The sequence below is a fragment of the Stomoxys calcitrans genome, chromosome 2 (assembly GCF_963082655.1).
Source record: "Stomoxys calcitrans chromosome 2, idStoCalc2.1, whole genome shotgun sequence".
In the NCBI taxonomy this organism is placed as follows: domain Eukaryota; kingdom Metazoa; phylum Arthropoda; class Insecta; order Diptera; family Muscidae; genus Stomoxys; species Stomoxys calcitrans.
In genome coordinates, this window is record NC_081553.1 from 209,811,243 (window position 1) to 209,829,531 (window position 18,289).

The 18,289-nt window shown below is 36.8% G+C and overlaps 1 protein-coding gene across 1 annotated transcript in view; it reads left to right on the forward strand.

Moving 5' to 3' along the window:
* The first annotated feature begins 1,818 nt into the window (after positions 1 to 1,818).
* The window catches only part of LOC106084714 (45 kDa calcium-binding protein), a 114,784-nt gene continuing 98,313 nt past the window's right edge, over positions 1,819 to 18,289 (forward strand). Inside the window, exon 1 of the mRNA XM_013248600.2 lies at positions 1,819 to 2,419. The gene's annotated coding sequence lies outside the window, so the exon portion shown is untranslated. The remainder of the gene's footprint in view (positions 2,420 to 18,289) is intronic.

Genomic DNA, 18,289 nt, shown 5'->3' on the forward strand with positions numbered 1-18,289 from the left:
TCTCCAGGTAAAGTATGGTATTATATTCGCTTTTCGCGATATTTTTTGTCGATTACTTTTTTAAGATAATAGATTTTATAGAAAAACAAGTAAAAGCGTGCTAAGTTCGGCCGTGCCGAATCTTGTATACCCTCTTTGCATGGTATCTCTTTTTAGACAAACAAAGAATAATGGATAAAAATTGTTATGATATTGGAGCTATATCAAGTTATAGTCCGATTCGGACCATAAACTAATTGAATTTTGAAGACCGTAGTAGAAGGCATTGGGTAATATTTCAGTCCATTCGGATAAGAATTCCGCCTTGTAGGGGCTCAAAAAGCATAATCGGATGATCGGTTTATATGGGAGCTGTATTAGGCTATAGATCGATTCAGATTATATTGGACAAGTATGTCGAAGGTCATGGGAACCATACATAGCGCAGTTTTTGGAAGTCATAACAAAACATTTCAGCATATTTGGTTAAATATTGCGCCCTCTAGAGCCCTTAGATGTCAAGATCCCAGTTTCGGATAAGAATTCCGCCTTGTAGGGGTCCAAGAAGCATATTCGGGTGATCGATTTATATGGGAGCTGTTTCAAGCTCTAGATCGATTCAGACCATATTAGACAAGTATGTCGAAGGTCATGGGAACAATACTTAGCACAGTTTTTGGAAGTCATAACAAAACACCTTATGCAAAATTTCAGAAAAATCGGATAAGAATTGCGCCCTGTAGTGGCTCAAGAAGTGAAGATCTAAGAACGGTTTATATGACAGCTATATCAGGTTATGGACCGATTGGAACCATATTTGGCGCAATTGTTGGAAGTTGTAACAAGACACCTCATGCTAAAATTGCGCCATCTAGTGGCTCAAGAATTTAAGATTCATGATAGGTTTATATGGCATATAAAATGTCTTGACGATCAATATTATATATACTTTACGGGGTCTTGAAATTAGTATACCTCCATCCTATGGTCTGACGAAATTAGTATACCTCCATCCTATGGTGGAGAGTATAAAAATGGATAATTAATTAAGAGACTTTCATCTTAGAAGATTTAAGTTTTGTTTTTATTTATTATTACATTTGCAAATTTTCCCATGTACATTCCATTAAGGAACAGTGGAAAACTTCTCTAATATCAATGAGTGCTGTCCGATCCAAGTTTAAGATCAATGATAAGGGACCTCCTTTTTATAGTTGAGTCCGAACGGGAATGGGACTCAACTATATTTGACATATTTCCGCTGACATATTTCCTAATGGTCTTGTCAGGATTCGAACCCAGACGTTCAGCGTCAAAGGCGGACATGATATCCTCTGCTCTATGGTAGCTTCCGTTGGCCTCCGAGTCTACATTTAGTCTACTTAATTAATTTTTCTATTTTTCAAGATTTCTTATTGTTTAACCAAAGTGCGAATTTATTTTGATAAATTTCTATTATGGCTTTTTTAAACTAGCGAATTCCTCGAAAAATATCTTAGAGGTGGCAACTCTGCTGCAAGCAGCTGGGTCACAACAGAAATAAAAACATAAACAGAGAAAGAGAGCATAAAACTTTTAACATAAAGCTTAACATGGATAAATGAGAGCTTCAATGAATGAATGTCTCTGTTATAAGAAATGTTGTTATGGTAATGGTTGAACAACTCCCCCCCCCCGCCGCCTCACCATCGAAAAAAACCCCAATGCAATAACTAAATACCAGGAGTACGAAACCAGCCAACGACGACGACGACGACGACTAAAACAGCACAGTGACAGCGACGACTAACGAGCAACGATTGACTAACTTACGCGAAACCCGAGCCAATGCCAGTGAACACTCAAGCATTTCATCACAGTTTCGGTTGTAAGCCATAGTAATAAACACCGCGAAGCCACGGATACCGGTTATATTAAATGCCAAACGAGTGAGCGTGTTTTTTTGTTAATGTGTGGTGCTGTTTTTTGGCTTCGTTTCTGGTATTTTGGCAGAGCAATAACAAAATATAATAGAAAAAAAAACAAAAGCTAGCTAAAATGCTAGGGCAGTAAAACAAAATGGAAGAAGTCAAACAAATAAAAATTTAATAAAGTTAGGCAAATTGAAAAGGAAGGAAAGGAAAATATCAACAAAAACAAAAGCCTAAGAAGAGAAGGCAAATAAGTGGAAATAATGAAAATATTTTGATATTGATGAGAGCAATAATAAAAAAAAATAATGAAAACATTGGCAACAAACAAGTTAACAAAAGTGAATCAGAAGATTATTAAGCCCTCTGTGGTGTAAGTACACCACCAGCTTGTGAGTGCATGAGGGAGTGTGTATTGTTTTGGTTACCCTGTGAATGGTAATTGTGTGAAGAAAACAACAACAAAATTACTTTCATTTTCAATATTTAAAGCTGAAACGTTAGCTGCAGAAAGAAGACTTTCAAGTCAGGTAAGTAAATCGGTGTTATACTATATGTGTGTGTGTGTGTGGTTGTGTTGTGCCTGCCTGTTGGGCTGGTAGGTCTTCACCCTCCCTATACTCATTCATAAGTATTTACATACCTGTAAGCGAAACGATATTTATGTTAAGAAGTATTTCACCCAGCCCCATCATAATAACACTCATGTCTGAGTGGTTCATCTTCTTCTCGGCTGCTTGAAAATCAAAAAGATATAAAAATGAAAATAACAACGCCAAGAGCAACAGAGTCAGCTACAACAACAACAACAACAACACCAACGAAAACAACACACAAGCAGAGCTGTAGCAACGGTATTATTATTATTGTTACATATTCTCGTTGAGTGGTTTGGTGAGTTAGAAACAGCGTTGCCGTTTAGCTATTTTTTTTTGCTCCGGCAAGATGATCGAAGCAATACAATTTTGTGGTTTGGCATTATGGTCAAAAAGCAATTTGTACAAACAATTTGAGGAGAGTTAAAATCATCTATGAAATTTTATAGCATCCTTTAAGGGGAATGGAATAGAATAAAATAAAAATTAAATCAGATAAAAAGGTAACGAAATATTCTGAAGAAAAAAGAAATAGGCAACGGCGCAAACGATTTGAGGAAATTGACTTGCGAGTTTGCAGCTGCAATATGTGCGAACTCTATACAAAGAAATTGCAGAGTATAATATACAGTGGTTGTTGAATTAGAAAAGCATAAGGCCGACATAAAAGGATTGACTAAGGCGCCACAACTACCACAAAAGGTTAAGCGTTGTGCTATGAAGCATTTGGCTGTGGATTTGTTTCAAGTGGGAGACTAAGATACCCATTGTCTAGATTTACTTCGATGAATGGTAGGCTAGCCACAATCCGCTTAAAAGCCAAATTCTTTAACACCTATTTTTGTTGTTGTTACCTCACTTTTATGTGAAGGTAGCCAGCTCTTCAAGGTGAACAAGCTCATTTCGGTCACTCAGGCCGATTGCAGCGGGAACATAATGGCAATGGGTATATTCATTTTGTCATTCCGTTTGCAACACATCGAAATAACAATTTCCGATCCTATATAGTATATATATTCTTGATCAGCGTAAAAATTTTAAGTCGCTCTAGCCATGCCCATCCGTTTCTCTGTTGAAATCACGCTACAGTCTTCAAAAATAGAGATATTGAGCTGAAAATTTGCACAGATTCTTTTTTTGTCCATAAGCAGGTTAAGTTCGAAGATGAGCTATATCGGGCTGTATCTTGATATAGCCCCCATACAGAACGATCCGCCGATTTTGAGGTCTTAGGCACATAAAAGTCACATTTATCATCCGATTTTGCTGACATTTAGGAAAGTGAGTTGTGTTAGGCCCCTCGACATCCTTCTTCAATTTGGCCCAGATCGGTCCAGATTTGGATATAGCTGTCATATAGACCGATCCGTTGATTTAAGGTCTTGGGCCCATAAAAGCCACATTTATTATCCAATTTTGCTCAAATTTGGGACAGAGAGTTGTGTTAGGCCACTCGACATTTTTCTTTAATTTGGTCTAGATCGGTTCAGATTTGGATATAGCTGCCATATAGACCGATCTCTCGAATTAAGGTTTTGGACCCATAAAAGGCACATTTATTGTCCGATGTCACCGAAATTTGGGACAGTGAGTTAAGTTAGATCAGTCGACATTCTTCTTCAATTTGGCCTAGATCGGTTCAGATTTGGATATAGCTGTCATATAGACCGATCTCTCGAATTAAGGTTTTGGACCCATAAAAGGCGCATTTATTTTCCGATGTCGCCGAAATTTCGGACAGTGAGTAGTGTTAGGCGTTTCGACATTTTTCTGTAACTTTGCTCAAATCGGTCCAGATTTGGATATAGCTGCCATAAAGACCGATATCTCGATTAGAATCTTGGTCCCATAAATGGCGCATTTATAAGCCGATTTCACTGAAATTTGACACAGTGACTTATGTTAGGCTTTTCGACATCCGTGTCGTATATGGTTCTGATTGGTTTATTTTTAGATATAGCTACCAAAAAAATCAATATTTTGTTAAACACAATTGAACAATGACTTTTACTTATCTATATTTGGTCAAAATTGGAACATATCTGCTATAGGTGCTATGAGGCATTCATTATTAATTTTTCATCGGATTTTGTCGAAAGGTTTTTTACGATTATACCCGAGGTGGTGGGTATCCAAAGTTCGTCCCGGCCGAACTTAACGTCGTTTTACTTGTTAAATAAAGAATAATTAATAAAAACAATTTTTTTCACCAAAAATTGACAAAATTAAATTTTTTCACATTTTTGACTTCCAAACTGCATAGCTTTTAACCGAAAAATCTGATATGGACATTAGTCGCGGCAAAGACCTTGTAAATTTTGTCACAAATACAAAACATGCATGAAAATGATAATCGAACCACAAATGAATTCGTAAATCGCCAGACACAAAGTCAGTCTCGGCCAAAATTCCAAAAAATAGTAATTTAAAATCGAATATTCCCGAAACCAGTGGATATGTTGTATACCTCAAAAGGACTTTTTTTGTTAAGATTTTTGAGCATTTTTTAGCAAAAAAAAACTTGCAAATCGGACCATCAGTGAACATATGTCCGAACAAATTTTCACAATTTCAAGGTGACCAAATTTTGGGGCCTGCCAAGAGGTGTTCGAACCTCCTAAGAGCTTGAAATTTTGCAAATAAACATAATAACACCTCAGCTGTTATCATTTCATAGAGTTGCCTTTATCCTTTCTCAAATGGCATAGTTTTTACTACATTTTTTTTCGAATCGATTCCACTGTGCAACGCCTTCCCACATTCCCCACACTTGCAATCACTTTTCACACCTATTCCGTATAAATGAGCTCTTAGTTCTATGTGTCCCATTATGATGCCTCCTTCTTACTTCCTTTCAGCTATAGCCTCGTAGTATCACAATCTGGATCTCCCCATTCGATTTTCGTGGTCCTACTGACCCTACGATCATTGCTCATGCCCACGACTCGGACTTCTAAAGGCTTCGGATTCACTAAATTTATTGATGGTAAACCTCTGATGTTTTCCATCAATTCGTCTGCCCTTTCGTTCCCCTTTACTCCGCTATGATTGGACACCCACACAATGCGGGTGTCCAATCATAGCGTTCGTGGCCTTACCGTCCTATAGAACATTGTTTTAGTTACGTTGTGTTGGCAACACTGTTTCAGTTTGATATTGGATTTTTGTTGTTGCTTGTGCGGTTGACTGTGCGATTTTCTGAGTTAAGTTGACTGATGTCAAGGTGGCATTTGTCAACTTAACGTATTGCGCCCTTCATCGTCCTTTAACGCTTTTGTTTTTATTGTTGTGATTATGCCCCATGATTTTTGCCGCCAACAATTTCTCCTTTGGCCAAGTGAGCATATGTGCTTGTCAAAGTAGGTGTTTGCACAGGTTACTGTGTGTGTGTTGTGCCTGTATGTGTGTGTGTGTTAAGAGGGAACTCTTTATGCCGTTACTTGACTGGTGACACCTGAGGTAATGACAAAATAACAACATCTCTCAATATTTGGAAAGACACGACGGACCACTTAAAGCCTCACATACTCAAACGCACACAGTTAGCACACATACACAAACAGAACTTCAACACTCTTAGTTGCTTTTTTTTTAAACGGATTTTATACACTTTGGTAATCAATTTTTTCGTTCTGTTTTTTATTTATTAGTTTCCTTGTTGTTTATGGCGTTTCTTGGAAGACCTACATAAAAGAAAAGAAAAAGAGGGCCAAGAAATAAAAAAAGAAAACCAACAACGTCAAGTAATTCTAATATCCTTTTCGCCCATTGGGACCCTTAAAAATAGGCATGAAAAAACGGTGCAAAAATCAATTCCGTTATGCTATGTCATGCTGGGTGAAAAAGAATTAGTGTGTGTGTGTGTGTGTAAGTGTGGGCATGGGTATGATGAGTGTTGGGGTGCCACAGTAGTTGAGTGTGTGAGTCTCCTAAATTCTCTTTTTGAGTGCGTGAGTAAGTTGTGTGGAGTGAGTAGTACGTGACTCCATCTGTGCACAATAAATACAAGTGGGCCTTACTGGGCGTGCAGCTGTGGCTGTGTATATGCGTACGTGAGTTTGGCTGCCTGTTTTTCCCCTAAGAGAGTCTCTGTTGGCATTTGTTTTCATTCAAAAGTGTAGCAAATTTCTTAACACAACAAAAGATTTATTAAATCTGCCTTTTTCATTTACAACTCCTCTGAGATTATGGCACCTATTTCAGTTTGTTTTTAACTACCTCCCGCACCCAGCGAATGTCAGGCTGGCAGCAGGCAGTCACACAAGCCTCATAAACATTTAAAAGCCAGCCAGACATTTTTCGGACAGACAGTTTAGTAGCAACAGCAGCAACACAAATTTTCTTTGTGAACATAACTGCCCTGCCACACTAAACAACCACTTTACGAGCTTCCCTCTGGCCCATGGCCCAACTCTCGCATAAAAACTTCATAAAAAGCGAATCCTTTAGTCTATAAAAAAAGGCATACTAACTGACGCAGCCAGACACACATACACCTCCTCGACACATTTTAAGACTATTTTAAACCTTGCACATTGTTTCTCAACTTTATGGCTTGCAATGTTTCCGCCAAAAAAACATTTGGGCATCAAATGCTAGCAAATCTTACATTTTGGGGTCTCAAATTAAAAGACTTCGTAGGCTTTGGGGGGACAAACCCTTAGATATAAAGACGGTTCTTATAAACGATAGCACTTTTAATGGGGGGAGTGGAAATAGAAAAAAGTTTTGAATAATTTTTTAAAAATAAATTTTTGCTAATAATTTTTTAAAAAATAAAATTTTAAAAAATGTTTCCATTTTTTTTTCTGAAAAACTTTCTAAGATAGAATTTTGAAAAATTTCAAAACAAAAAATTTTTTCAAAAATTTTGTAGCAACAAAAATTGTGATAAAATTTTCTAAGAAAAATAAAATTGTGATACAATTTTATAAAAAAAAATTGTGATAAAATTTTCTAAAAAATAGAAAGTGATGATATATTCAAAAAAAGTAAATTTTGATTTTTTATTAACTTCATTTTCCTAAAAATTTCTATAAAATAGGAAACTCTTCACATTAGTGAGCACACCACATAAGTGAAACTCACCACACCAGTGAAACTCACCACACTAGTGAAACTCACCACACCAATTAAACTCACCACACTAGTGAGACTCAGAACCAAAGCAACTATTTTTATAATCTCTTACGTGATTTTTGCGGGTTGTTAGGTCGACTTTTTTCCTACATTTTCAAGAGTTTATTTAGTGAAATCTATTAACAAGAAACGCATTTTAAATATTTTGTTGCGTCTCTTGTTAATAGATTTCACTAAATAAACTCTTGAAAATGTAGGAAAAAAGTCGACCAATAGATATCACTAAAACACTCTTGAAAAAGTCGGAAGGGCTGTCGAAGGAGGCGAAGTACCTAGGCAAAGTCCTCGATTCGAAACTGTCACAGACAGGCCTGGAGGCGATGTTGGATTTGCAGCCCATTGAAGCCTATATTCGGAACTGCCAAGATCGCGCTTAGGCTAAGGAGCTCGGCATGCTGAAGGAGGATGGTTGCATCCATAGTTCGACCCTGGGTGTCATGAATGGGGAGGCTAGACTGAGGAGGATGTCGCGATTCGATATCCCGAGAGGGCAAATGTTGTACTTGAGGAGGATGAGACCTCGATCTACACAGATGGCTCCAAGATGAAGTCAGGGACTGAATTGGGGGTATGTCTCTGAGACTGCCGGTCGTGTGTACGGTCTTTCAGGCAGAGGGCTGTGCCATTGCGGTGGCCGCAAGAGAAATTCGGGTAAGGGACTTACCGCCCTCGAAACTCAGAATTTATGTTGACAGTATGACGGCGCTCACAGCCATAGGGTCGGGGATGGTGAGATCGAGATACGTAGCGGATTGTTTGGAATCCCTAGATAGGCTCCGGGCCCACTATGTGGCGCTGACATGGTTTCCTTGGCATGAGGGGATTCCAGGGAATGAGAGGGCGGACGAGTGTGCCAGTAGGAATTCGTCAGTGCTGGGTGGACCAGTCATCGGTTTTGCCTACGTGCCATTTATCGAGCTACTGAACACAGTAGATGGAATGGCCAGAGTGGTGTCGGTGGCGAGGTATGACTCGGTGGATGGTTGCCGGACTGCGAAAGCGCTATGGCCAGTCATCGACCAGAGGAGGATGAGGGAGTTGCAGGCTTTCGAAGAGGTCGGTGAGTACCTTGACAGGGGTCATAACTGGGCACTGTGCCATAGGCCGTTGCCTCGATGAGCATGAGACTATTGAGCACTTGCTGTGTTCCCGTCTGGATCTGTAGAGACGTAGACTGTAACCTAACCTACCCAAAATTAGACACACTGAGTTGCTTTAAGTCTCCTGTCAACCGACCCTAAAAGGGGTTAGATTGGACCATATTTATATATAGCTGCCATATAGACCGATCTGCCGACATAGATTCTGAAGTCTGTAAAATACGCATTCATTATCTGTTTGCGCTGGAATTTGAAAAAGGAAATTGCATTAAGACTCCCAAAATTCGACCCAAATATAGTCCAGAGTAGACTTTATTTAGACATAGCTGCCATAAAAACCGATCTTCCAGTTTAGGAGCCTAATCCAAAAAAAAAAAAAATGGGCTTATTGCCAAATTTCCCTGAAACTGTGATTTGTAAATGTGTTCTCCGGATCTGAACCTTATACGACCTAGACCAGCCCATATTTGGAAACATCACTCTTAAAACCTTGAGGTATAAAATTATCTAAAATAGCAACATTCTTCAAAAAAAAAAAACGCTCAATTATCCTCTACCCGCTCGCTTAGTGGGCATCACTGGCCAGGCCAGGGTTGCGTATGACTAACACACCTTTTTATATAAATTATACGTAGGCAAGTCCTGGTTCTTCTAATACAAATTTGCTGAAATCACATACTTTAGTGTTGATATGTTTGGTTTATTTACCAAGAAAAAACAAAAATAATAATAATAAAAAATCTTCTCCATCTTAAGTGATTCTGGTCTTTACGCAAAGTCCAATTGAATAAAAATGACTAAATAAAAAATCTTTTATCGTATGTTTGCTATATCTATGGTTCATGCTTAAAATTCCTAATAGGGGATTACATCGTGCATTTTTTTTTGCTTCAACAAGAGCTACTTAAATTTCTTACCACACACCAGCATACCAGGAAATCATCAATAAATAATTCGTACATAAATATTCCTACTCGAAACTAGAAGGGGAGTAGAAGTTGTGCTTGTTTGCTTTGTGGCTGCATTATTGGTGCTATTTTTCTAACACAACTGCCAACGGCTGTTTGTTGTTTTATTTATGGCCGTATTTAAGTTTATTGTTAGTTTCCTCATTTGTTTATGTTTGTGCAGCTATTTTTTGTGTGTTGTTTGCCTGTTTGCCTGCTTGTTCTTTCGTTCGTTCGTGTTAACTAACTAAGGCAGCAGCAGCAGCAGCAGCAACATTAAGGAACTCACAAAAAAGGATGGCAAAACGTTAAGACATACAAATTATGCCTATGGACTAAGGCTAGGCAAGAGCAACCGAAAACTAGAGAAAGGGGGAGGTGAAGAAAGCTACGGAGAGTGGCCATAAGGACCTTTAAGAACTGCTGTTGCAGCTGTTTTTGCTGTCGTTGTTGTTACATTCGTACCTATTCATTACGTTTGTATTGTTTGTTCAATTTTTTACTACTTTGCTGAGGTGAATGCCCCTCCTCAGCTGCCCCTTCATTCTAAATAGCTTTGCTAGTGTGTTTTCTGGTTTTATGTGGGTTTTCTAGTTGTCTGCCTGTTTACCGGTAGTTGATATTGTTTGGCTGTTTACGTTTTTGGGGTTCGGCGCTTTGTATGTGTGTGCGTTTTGGGGTTTTTACCCAGACTAGCTTTGGTCGGTTGATAAGCAGTCCATGAAGTACGATATGGACAAAAAAAAGGAAAGTGTTTGCTAGATTTGTAAATGTCTAACTTTTTGGCTTTGCTATGCCACACATTGTCTAATACACCCTCATGGCAGAATACTCATACAGATGCACGCCCACATACATACATAAGAATGTATGGATATGTAAAGACCACAATAGCATAAATAAACAACAATTGAATGGAAAGAGGACTAGGAAGACCCCTTGAACAGGCCTTTAAATGCAAGAAAAGCAAGTAAACATTTGCATTTGGCCAAACCGAATCTTGGAAACTCGTCAAGTTAGTTGGGAGGCCACCGTAGCGCATAGGCTAGCATGTCCACCTATGACGTTGAACGCTAGGGTTCGAATCCTGGCGAGAACATCAGAAAACAATTTCAGCGGTGGTTATCCCTTCCTAATGCTGGCGACATTTGTGAAGTACTATGCCATGTTAATACTTCTCCCCAAAGAGGTGTCGCACTGCCGTTCGAACCCGGCTATAAAAAGGAGGCCCCTTATCATTAAGCTAAAATTTGAATCGGACAGCACACGGTGATATGTGAGAAGTTTGCCCCAGTCCCTAAGTGGAATGTTCACGGGCAAACTTGCATTGAAGTTAGTTGAAATTTCTGGCAAATCTCCCAAAAATGTAGGTTTCCAGGGGCCGTAGAAGACAACGTCGGGAGATCGGTTTATATGGGAGCTGTATCAGGCTATATACTGATATGGACCATACATGCAACAGATGATGATAGTCAAAACAGTCATAACATATTTTATTTTATTTTATTTTATTTTATTTTATTTTATTTTATTTTATTTTATTTTATTTTATTTAATATTATTTTATATTATTTTATTTTATTTTATTTTATTTTATTTTATTTTATTTTATTTTATTTCATTTCATTTTATTTTATTTAATTTAATTTTATTTTATTTTATTTTATTTTATTTTATTTTATTTTATTTTATTTTATTTTATTTTATTTTATTTTATTTTATTTTATTTTATTTTATTTTATTTTATTTTATTTTATTTTATTTTATTTTATTTTATTTTATTTTATTTTATTTTATTTTATTTTATTTTATTTTATTTTATTTTATTTTATTTTATTTTATTTTATTTTATTTTATTTTATTTTATTTTATTTTATTTTATTTTATTTTATTTTATTTTATTTAATTTTATTTTATATTATTTTGTTTTATTTTATTTTATTTCATTTCATTTGTTTTATTTTACTTTATTTTATTTCTTTTTATTTTATTTTATTTTATTTTATTTTATTTTATTTTATTTTATTTTATTTTATTTTATTTTATTTTATTTTATTTTATTTTATTTTATTTTATTTTATTTTATTTTATTTTATTTTATTTTATTTTATTCTATTTTATTTTATTTTATTTTATTTTATTTTATTTTATTTTATTTTATTTTATTTTATTTTATTTTATTTTATTTTATTTTATTTTATTTTATTTTACTTTATTTTATTTAATTTTATTTTATATTATTTTGTTTTATTTTATTTTATTTTATTTTATTTTATTTTATTTTATTTTATTTTATTTTATTTTATTTTATTTTATTTTATTTTATTTTATTTTATTTTATTTTATTTTATTTTATTTTAATTAATTATATTTATTTTTCAATATTTTTCTTTTTCTATCCTTATTCTTTTCGGCCTCTTCTCCTAATTGCCTTTCTAATCCTGCCAGCTTATCTCCTATAGTAGTTCCATTTTCTCCTTTTGTGTTCGTTGCTATTGTTATGTGAGGCTTTGTGTGATTATGCAAAATTCTGTTTCTTTCACACTCTCTACGCACCTCAGCAAACAAATATGGCAAATTTGTTTTGTTAACATCACACAGCACACAAATAGCCACACAAACATACATAAGCATTCACATAGTGGTCAGCACTGAACTGGGTCGTAATCCACCTCCGACTCTCAAATTCGCAACACTTTTGCGGTTGGCGCCGACGTTGAGGTAGACGCCTTCTGGCATGTTTTCTTTACTTTTTACCGCACTGCACTGACCCACTCAACCAGTTTGAAGTCATTGTTGAAAAGTGTGTGTGTGTGATTATGTGTGCTTCAGTTACGTATGAGAGTGGCTGCCAAATGTGTTTTGTTGGTTACTCGTATTTGTCTACTAACTCTTTTTTCTCGTCTATTGTTAGCTGGTCTTGTTTACCTATTACATCTGTTACCCAATCAAATGTATGGCTGCCGGAGGTGTGCAAAGAGTTTATATGATGGCTCTCTCTCTCTTGTCTCAGCACTATAATTTGGGGCCAGCAATTGAGTTGAATGATCGTTGGCCGATGTCGTGCTTTTTTCGTTCAGCTCAATTCGACTTTTTTACAGGTAGTTTGAACTGTTTTGACTTGGCATGGCTGTGTTTAGCTTGGCAATGCACTTTCACTTTCAATGCTTCGTGCCTTGCTTGCTCAAAAAGCTAAAAGAAAACAGAGTCAGTGTTATTGTGCCAAGCTTTGATAGGAGTGTTGCCAACGGCAGATATTTAATTGCTCGAAAATTTTTTGAAATAAAATTTTCTTGGGTGCTTTGAAGAGGCACAAATTTATTTATTGGTTAATTTTTTTCTCACTATCCCTTAATTTCATAAATTTGAGAGAATTTTTGATTTATTTTATTTTATTTGTGTTTTTTTTATTTTAACTATTTTTTTTTATTTTTTTTGTATTTTTGTAATTATTTTTAGTTATTTTACAACCAGATTGGTAACACTGCCCGTCTCTCTCGAGAAGGCTATTGTCTTTGCCATCGTTTGTAGTTGTTGCGGTTGCTTTTTATACAGCGACTGCATTTGAAACACGCTAGACAAAGAGACCAGAAATCAAATGAAAATGCCACACTTCACACATACTTCAAAAGAAAATCATCCGCCTCGTTATGAGTTGAAGCACTCTAGACAATGCTGCAAAACCTGTTTCTTTTTTTTAGCCCAATGCACTTTTGCAAATGCCATCCAACTATCTAAGCTAGGCAGAGCCGACACAGAGAACTTTATAGGCGACGGAAAGAATAATTATTGCATTTCACAACCGCAAAATGTGACAAAGTTATGGTGCAGAGGCTTAGGAAACTTGTCCACAAAGTGGTTGAGGTGAATCAGAAGGGGGTGGTTGATGGTCCCATTTAGCCTGCCCATTATTGTTGGTTGGCCACATTTGATGTGCTTGAGAATCATGGTCGTATTAACTTATTGATTTATGTGAGGGATTTAAGGAGTTTTATGGCACAAAGTTGAATGGCATAATAGGGTGGATCGTTAAGGAATTAAAATAAAAATAATCAAATGAAAAAATGGTGTTTGAAAAGACATACGGGAAGATTTATAAAAATTCTAAAAAATTCCTGAGAATATTTAAAGGGAAAAAATCAATTTTTATAAATGCCAATGGTGATCACGCGCTAACAGCCGTTGTATTTAATATTTTTAAGTGTTTTTTCTGTTTAAAAATTAAAGAAAATACTTCTTTTCCTCCTTGCCTTACTGGCCTGTGTTGACTTCCCTTCTCTTATATATCCCCATCATTTGCTATAATAAAAATTAATTCTTATTATTTGCCACCACCTCATAGTCATGATTGTGACATCTTTCATGGCAAGTTTTTTGTGGTTAGAAACCACAAGTACGTAGTTCATTGGAAATTCAAGCAGTGCAAATTAATGAATGCACTTCAGTTCATATACTTTGTGATGGAACAAGCTATCCGCAAGACGTCAAAGGTGTAATTGAGTTCCTTAGGACAATAAATGGAAAATTAAAAAAAGGTTGTACTCAATTTATGTAGAAACCAGTAAGGAAAGGCAAAAGTCGGTCGGTGCCGACTTTATAATACTCACACCTACACCTTAGGTACAAATTGGGAGCTATAATTTGACAAACATATATATGGGAGCTACATCTAAATCTGAACCGATTTTGATCAAACTTCTTAGATATTGTGCTAGGCATCGAGGAAAGAGTTGTGCACAATTTTTGCAATATTGGCCAATAAAGCGCTTGCAGTGACCCTAGAAGTGAAAATCGGGCGAAATACATACAGGGTGATGAATATTGCTACAATGATGAATATTGCTACATTTTTTTTTCGGTGTATGGAATACATTTTTCTTTTATTCATGTTAAATTAAATTATTAAATTAATTATTAAATTATTATTAATTAAATTAATTAATTAATTAATTAAATTAATTATTAAATTATTATTATTAAATAGAAAAAAAGTTATTAAATTTTTTTTTGGTAGTGGCTTTCATCAGCCACCCTGTATATGGCAGCTATATCTAAATCTGAACCGATTTCGAGCAAACTTCTTAGAAATTGTGGTAGTCGTCAAGGAGAGCGCTGTACAAAATTTTGGGAAGATTGGTCAATAAATGCGCTTGCAGTCACCATAGAAATTAAAATCGGGCGATATATATGTTGCAGCTATATCTAAATCTGAGCCGATTTCAATGAAATTCACCAGAAATGTCATAAGTCATAAGGAAATCTTTCCTACCGAATTTTAAGAGAATCGGTTAACAAATAAGAACATTATTGTAATATTTCTCAAAATCGGTCGAACATATATATGAGAGCTATATCTAAATTTGAACCGATTTCGAGCAAACTTTATAGATGTTATAAAAGTCGTCAAGGAAAGCGTTGAACAAAGTTTTTGAAAGATTGGTCAATAAATGAGCTTGTAGTGGCTCTAGGAGTGAAAATCGGGCGATATATATATAAGAACTACATCTAAATCTGATCCGATTTCTTTAAAATTAACCAGTAATGTTAATAGTCATAATAAAATCCTTCCTTCGAAATTTCGAGAGAATCGGTTGGCAAATGACCATTTTATAGCAATATTTCTCAAAATCGGTCGAACATATATATGGCAGCTGTATCGAAATCTGAACCGATTTTTTCCAATTTCAATGGGCTTCGTCTCTAGGCCAAAAAACATGCCTGTACCAAATTTGAAGATGAATTTGAATTGCGACCTGTAGTTTGTACACAAATTAACAAGGACGGACAGACTTTAAATGCCAATTATCTCAAATTCTGGCGACTTTTTGCATAGTTTTCTTTTTGATTTTGATCTTACGCATCAAGAGCTTCCTTCTCTATAAGTGGGTACCCGGTACCCCTCTTAGTTTTTCTACTTTTCGCTTTGGACTTTTTGGTGTTGTAGATTTGTTCCTTTTGCATTTATTACTTTCTTAGATAATTTTTTACAAAATTCGCAATGTTTGTGGTCCTTTTAGTGCTCTTGTTGTCGATTCTTATGAATTTTTTAATTATTTTTCTTGATTTTATTTTTAGATCTTTTCTGTTAAATTATTAGCAAAGCTCTGCTAAGCTCATAACAGTGTGCTGTTAATTGATTGGGTTTGTGTCTCTGCTAGTTAAAGTTAACTTTATCTTCACGGCTATCTGAAAATTTGCACGTTTTGTTTTGTTACGATTCCCAACATCCACAGTATGTAGAGTCCAATTTGGTCTAAGACCACATAAGCCGATCTCGGGGTTGGCTTTCTATGGGCTCTAGAAACTTCCTTTTTTCCTGGTTTGGCAGAAATATTGCACGTTAAGTAGAACTATACCCTTCAACTATGTTCGTATGATGGCTAAAAATGTTAATTATAAACTGATATACATAGCTCCCATATAAAACCATCTCGCGATATTAGTTCTTGGGTCGCTGGACTTCGCAATTGTTATCCAATTCAATTGAAATGTGCGTAGCGTTTTGTTATGATTTCCAACAACCATGCCAAGTACGGTTCAAATCGGTGTATAAGCTGATATAGGTCCCGTAAAAACCGTTCTGTCGATTTGAGAGCCGAACTCAACAAGCTTTTTCTTGTTTCCCTTCGTTTTGTTTTGTGCGGTAATGTTAATCCTTAACCGAAGCCTAAATCTAAACATAAACATAAACCTAAGCCTAAGCCTAAGTCAAAGTCAAAGTCAAAGTCAAAGTCAACGTCTAAGCCTAAGCCTAAGCCTAAGCCTAAGCCTAAGCCTAAGCCTAAGCCTAAGCCTAAGCCTAAGCCTAAGCCTAAGCCTAAGCCTAAGCCTAAGCCTAAGCCTAAGCCTAAGCCTAAGCCTAAGCCTAAGCCTAAGCCTAAGCCTAAGCCTAAGCCTAAGCCTAAGCCTAAGCCTAAGCCTAAGCCTAAGCCTAAGCCTAAGCCTAAGCCTAAGCCTAAGCCTAAGCCTAAGCCTAAGCCTAAGCCTAAGCCTAAGCCTAAGCCTAAGCCTAAGCCTAAGCCTAAGCCTAAGCCTAAGCCTAAGCCTAAGCCTAAGCCTAAGCCTAAGCCTAAGCCTAAGCCTAAGCCTAAGCCTAAGCCTAAGCCTAAGCCTAAGCCTAAGCCTAAGCCTAAGCCTAAGCCTAAGCCTAAGCCTAAGCCTAAGCCTAAGCCTAAGCCTAAGCCTAAGCCTAAGCCTAAGCCTAAGCCTAAGCCTAAGCCTAAGCCTAAGCCTAAGCCTAAGCCTAAGCCTAAGCCTAAGCCTAAGCCTAAGCCTAAGCCTAAGCCTAAGCCTAAGCCTAAGCCTAAGCCTAAGCCTAAGCCTAAGCCTAAGCCTAAGCCTAAGCCTAGGCCTAAGCCTAAGCCTAAGCCTAAGCCTAAGCCTAAGCCTAAGCCTAAGTCTAAGTCTAAGTCTAAGCCTAAGCCTAAGCCTAAGCCTAAGCCTAAGCCTAAGCCTAAGCCTAAGCCTAAGCCTAAGCCTAAGCCTAAGCCTAAGCCTAAGCCTAAGCCTAAGCCTAAGCCATATAATCCGATCTTGAATCTTGACTTCTTGAGCCACTAGAGGGTGCAGTTCTTATCCGATTTGGCTGAAATTTTGCATGACTTGTTTTGCTACGGCTTCCAACAACTGTGCTAAGTATGGTTGAAATTGATCCATAACCTGAGAGAGTTGCCCTATAAACTGATCTGGGGACTTGACTTCTTCAGCCTCTAGAGGGCGCAATTAAGTTCCGATTTGGCTGAAATTTTGCACGTGGCGATTTGTTATGACTTTCAAAAACAGTGCTAGGTCAAATAGCTGATATGGTCTATAAGCTGATATATCCGATATAAATCGATCTCTCGATTTGACTTTTTGATTCTCTAAAAGGCGCAATTCTTATCCGATTTGGCTGTAACTTTGCGTAATGACTTAATAGCCTAGTATCGCATGAATCGATCTAATACCTGATATAGCTCCCATATAAACCGATCTACCGAATGCCCTTCTTGAGCCCCTAGAGGACGCATTTCTTATCTGATGATCTTTTATCATCTTCAACCTACGCTCCAAAAATGGTCTGAATTGGTCCATAATCTGCTATAGTTTCCATATAAACCGATTTCCCGATTATACTTTCTGAGCTGTGGTCTCCATCATCCATATCATGTATTGCCCAGAGTGGCCCACAACCCGATTTCATTGAAATGGGAATGTGGCATATTTCCGTGGTGTTTGTTGTTGTTGTAGCAGTTTGTTGCTTGATTCTGTTGAGTGTCAAGACCCAGGAACTCTGCGACTAAGATAGGGTCCGTCCACAGGGATCTGGGTCTGAGTCGAGTGGGTCTGGCTGGGCAATTAAACAGGTGACGTGTATTGTGCAATCCCTGGTTACAATCGGTACACACATCTTGCACGTCGGCATCAATCCTTGCTCTGTAGTAGTTGAGGCGGTTGCATCTGCCGAAACGTTATTGAGCCAGAACTACTCTGGTTTGCCGGAGGAGGTCGATTTCTTCGGGTGCAATGGGTGCCGGTCGTTCTCCAAGGACTACATTCACCCGGTAGCCATTTATCGCATCTGCTACCGTGTCTGCATGAATGTTGTCTAGACCTGCTTGAAATGCCGCTTGATCTAG